The sequence below is a fragment of the Carassius carassius genome, chromosome 35 (assembly GCF_963082965.1).
Source record: "Carassius carassius chromosome 35, fCarCar2.1, whole genome shotgun sequence".
Taxonomy (NCBI): Eukaryota; Metazoa; Chordata; class Actinopteri; order Cypriniformes; family Cyprinidae; genus Carassius; species Carassius carassius.
In genome coordinates this window covers 8,086,829-8,091,751 of record NC_081789.1, presented here as the reverse complement: position 1 = coordinate 8,091,751, position 4,923 = coordinate 8,086,829, and the positions used below count along the sequence as shown (strand labels likewise).

Sequence of the window (4,923 nt, the reverse complement as noted above, 5' to 3'; positions counted from 1 at the left end):
GCTGGTACAGGGCAACACGCTCTTCTCATACATGAGAGATTAACTCTTTTTTTGGCGTTACAAATAAAGTAAAGACAAAATAATAACAAGGTGGCAGAGCGAACTTATCATCCATAGTGGTTCTCACGTAGTCCTTCTCTTAAAGACTGATCACTTATAACACTCACTATGTGGTGATGATGATGATGTAGAAGGACTACGTGAGACCCAATATGGATGATAAGTTCGCTCTCAGGCCTTGTCATTACTTTCATGCACACCGCACTATAATGTGATGCATGCAAAATACATAGTTTTGGCCGTTACTAAGTCTCCATCCACAAATAGACGTACATCGTCTGCAGATATAAGGAATTTAATTGCACTTTAACAAGTAATCTGAACGGCCTGTATATGTGCACTATTGTAAACGAGCCCTCACTAACTGAGTTTAATGCCACGGTTATGTTAGAATGCATCTCATTCTTGTTTCTGTGGCGGTGCGTCGGGCTCGTCATGAGGTGCGCGGTCCGGAGTGCTGTATGACTGATGCATCATTTCAATTCAGCTTTACTCCAAATATATGAACTTACCTGGTTTAAATACTTTATATTTAATGTGTTCGTTTATGCCCAATATTAGTGTGAACTGTTAAAAGAAATATACTATTGATTTTCACCGTGGACATTTAGATTGATAACTTCTGTGCGCAGATGCGGAAAATTTGTCACAGGACGCGCAATATGACAGTTGTGTCCGACTATGTATGAAATAGCTGTTTTAAATACAGTATTTTTATATTTAACGTTAGTTTATCAGTATGTTTGAAATTATATTTTTTCAATTATTGGTGATTCCATAGGCTCTCTCGCGCACCTGCGCAGTTTAAAACACCTAATATTTATGCTATGACAAGAACAAAGGGTCTCTCTCTTACTCCACCCATGCTCTATAATATCGTGTATCGTCGATCTCACGGGCTGACGATATGACGATTTGAAAAATGACCATATTGCCCAACACTAACCCCGACATACATTCAGTTTGACTAAACTTTAATCAGACAATATATTAATATTCCACTTTATTGGACCATGAAAAACTAAAATTTATATTTTAAACTGGGGATCATTGAGGTATTAGACTTGAAGCATATTTGTTTTGTTTTACTGTAGTGTAAAATCTTGTGTTTAAACCTCAAGGACACTGCAACTTCATGTTGTCAGTTGAATATGGAACTGCATCAGTGATAGATTGACAGTCCTACAATAGATAACAGGTTAAGAAAGCAAGTATCCAACAAAGGGACTGTTCTAAATGCCAACTAAGCGTGAAGTGATATAATGTATTTTTTTTTATTCTGAATTGGGTAACTGAGTAGTGTTTATTTATATAAAACATTTATCCATATTTTTTTAAATGATCTTTTTTAGATTACTGCATTGAGCTTCATTGGAGGAGTTGACATTAAGGATAGCGTTTGGCGGGTTATGGGGCACTGTATTACCAACTCCCTTGGCAAACAACTCAACTGGCGTGGCATCAATGGCAAAACAGCTTTCCACAAACTGCAGCTGAAAGATGTCATTACTGGTAAGTGTTACAGTACATTCTCTATTTCTTGCATGCTTGATGCATATTTGCTCAAATTATGTAATTATTAAAAAAGGTTGATTAAAACAAGTAAACACTTAAATGCATACTTGCATGTGTATGACAGCCAGCAGTTTATCACTAAAAGCTTTATTGTGGAAACAATCTCAAACATAGCTGTCCATCCCCACACATATGGAGCTCTCATACAATGAGAAACTGATGCAACAGGCAATCCATATTACCTGATACATCCCTTACTAAAAAGAAGTATACTTTACAGTTAGGTCTGGGTGATAAAACAATAATGATAATTATCGTAATGTAATTTTTCTCAATAAAACAATATCAAGAGTTTGATAAATGATCGATAATGTTTATGCGCCAGAAGCGGAAACAAAACTCATTTGAACGTCGTGCCACACTGAACATTTATCCGCTTGGCTCAAAGTCCAAACTGCAGCGCAGCGTTTATCAGATCAGGTGTGTTTACTTTCTGAATGGTCTTGATCACATGACTACTAAACAGTGCTATGAGATCCAGTTAGAAGCGATTGTATTCAGCAAAGAACACAAATGTCTCAGTGATTTAAACCAGTTTAAAGGCAGATGAAACAGCACTGACAAACAAGAGAAACACTGTGTGCAACGAGACAGTCAGAAGGCTTTTCCGTCTACAAAATCCCATCATTTACCATGGATAGTAATATTAATTGCACAATGAAATGTGGGATATACATATTGAATTGTATTATATTATTAATGTAGACAATGTATTAAAGGACTAATTGAATATATTTACAGTATTTAATAATGTATTTAGGCTACTGCTTTTTTTTTTACAAATACCATAGAAACCATAAAGTTACATTTTGACATGATAGTGAGGTGCTATAGGCTATGCTTGGTTTTATCTGTAGCTATCATGATCTAAATGCATGACACTGGATGACCAATGGTTAATTTTAATAAAACTTAAACAGTCAGAATATTACATTTTTCAAATAAAAATGAGATTGTTCTATTAAACATGCTGTCGATTGCACCATTACTGCGAATATTACAACAAAAGGCAAAGAGAAAATCAATACCAATATCCTGGAGTAATTCATTTACTCAAACAGTACACTGTCTTAACTGCTGTGAAGAGAGAGCTGAAGATGAACACCGAGCCGAGCCAGATAACGAACGAAAGATTGACTCATTCTCGAGTCAAGGACCGGTTGCATCGGTTTTCGGATCACCAGTACACTGAACCGAGAACCGTTTCTGTCGGACGCGTCCGATTCGAGAATCGAGGAGCTGATGATATTGCGCATGCGTGATTCAGCGTGAAGCCGGCTGACACACAGCGTGTTTGAACCGAACTGGATTTTTTGTGATTGATTCTGAACTGATTCTGTGCTAATGTTATGGGCGCGAGTAAACCGAAGGCTTGAATGAATGGCATCGCCAATGACGTCATTACCTCGAGTGCAAAAGAACCGGTGAACCGTTTTCTTCAACCGGTTTATTGAAATGAACTGTCCGAGAGAACCGGTTCTTGGAAAAGTACCAAACTTCCCATCACTATGTGATCCGAAAACCGATGCAACCGGTTCCTGACTCGAGAATGAGTCAATCTTTCGTTCGTTATCTGGCTCGGCTCGTGTTGATCTTCAGTTCTCTCTTCACAGCAGTTCAGTCAGTGTACTTTTTGAGTAAATTAATTACTCCGGGATATTGTTTTTATTTGAACTCAGAGGGAGTGTCAGACACGTTAAAAAAGTTAACAGCTTAAGTCATTTGTGGATTAATATTTACTGGAGACGCGAACCATAGAGTGATTCGTTAGCGAACCGGACATCACTACACTTGAACGTGCTCACAACAGACCCGGAAGAGAAGACAATGCTGAATAAAGTCGTAGTTTTTGTTATTTTTGGACCAAAATGTATTTTTGATGCATAAACAAATTCTAATTGACCCTCTGATGTCACATGGATGCTTTGATGATGTTTTTCTTACCTTTCTGGACATGGACAGTATACCATACATATATTTTCAATGGAGGGACAGAAAGCTCTCGGACTAAATCTAAAATATCTTAAACTGTGTTCCAAAGATGAACGGAGGTCTTACGGGTTTGGAACGACATGAGGGTGAGTTATTAATGAAATAATTTTTGGGTGAAGTAACCCTTTAACAATACCCAGCCCTACCACAACGTGTGTGCACTTTGCTTCTCTCATCAACACAGACGCAGCAGTTGCACACGCAAACGTATAGTCATGATGAAGGTGTAAAACGATACCGAACATAACTCCGGTGCGCTCACTTTACATGTTTCGTGGTTGAGCAGCACCCACACGCATGAAGACCTGCTTAATCGATGATCGATAAGTTGTAGCGATTAAATGTATTATCGACAATTAATCGATCGTCAATTAATCGTTGACACCCCCAGTGATGGATGACTAAGGGAATTTGGCCTTTGTCTTTCCTCATATTTAAACTCTTCTGAAACAAGAAATCATAGCTATACAATTCCATGTTTCTAGTCACCCTTGTTTGCCAAAAAAAAGGTTAAACTAGTTCCTTTTGGGCATCTGGAAACAAAGAGTGTCCTTGTCCATTGCCAAAATGTTCTTTACAGTGGCACTGGCAAAGTATGCACTTTGCTAATGCTGGTCTTCTCGCTTATTGTGTAGTAAGATTTTAAAAGTTGTCTAATCTGTCCTTGCATTCACAATGTTATATATTTTTAGGAACTGTCAGAAACAACAGACTGACAGCTGCGGCCACTGATCAAGAAATTGAAACATTTATAAAAAAATGGCTTCATCTTTCAAGTGACCGAGACGGAGGGAGAAGAGAAAAGGAGAAACGGAGGAGGTCCCAAGACACCTGTAAGTCAGTTACATGTACATTGTTTTTTTTGCTATATGTGTATAATACCATGGTCTGTCTTAATACTTGATTCTGATTGGCTGCAAGGTATACATTAAAACATTGGTAAAACTTTAACATTAGTTAACTACTTTAGTAGACATGAGGCATGAACAATTCTTTTACAGCATTTATTAATCTTAGTTAATGTTCATTGTGATGCTCCCTAACAGTGTTGGGGAGTAACTAGTTACACGTAACGGCGTTACGTAATTTAATTACAAAATTATTGTAACTGTAATTAGTTACAGTTACTAAGAAAAAATGAGTAATTAAATTACAGTTACTTATGAATTTTTTTACGATTACAAAGGGGATTACATTTGAATATTTACACACATTTAACTGATTTCTTTCCCAAATTCCACTGACTATTCTGAGACATACCGCCCTAATAATTTCCGGGATGCGGAAATACAGTCT

The 4,923-nt window shown here is 37.3% G+C and overlaps 1 long non-coding RNA gene across 1 annotated transcript in view; it reads left to right on the top strand.

Annotated features, from left to right (window-relative positions):
- The window catches only part of LOC132115678 (uncharacterized), a 6,538-nt gene extending 2,098 nt beyond the window's left edge, over positions 1 to 4,440 (top strand). The window contains exons 2-3 of the long non-coding RNA XR_009425532.1: positions 1,413 to 1,572; positions 4,320 to 4,440. This is a non-coding gene — a long non-coding RNA (uncharacterized LOC132115678). The remainder of the gene's footprint in view (positions 1 to 1,412; positions 1,573 to 4,319) is intronic.
- Positions 4,441 to 4,923: the final 483 nt, after the last annotated feature.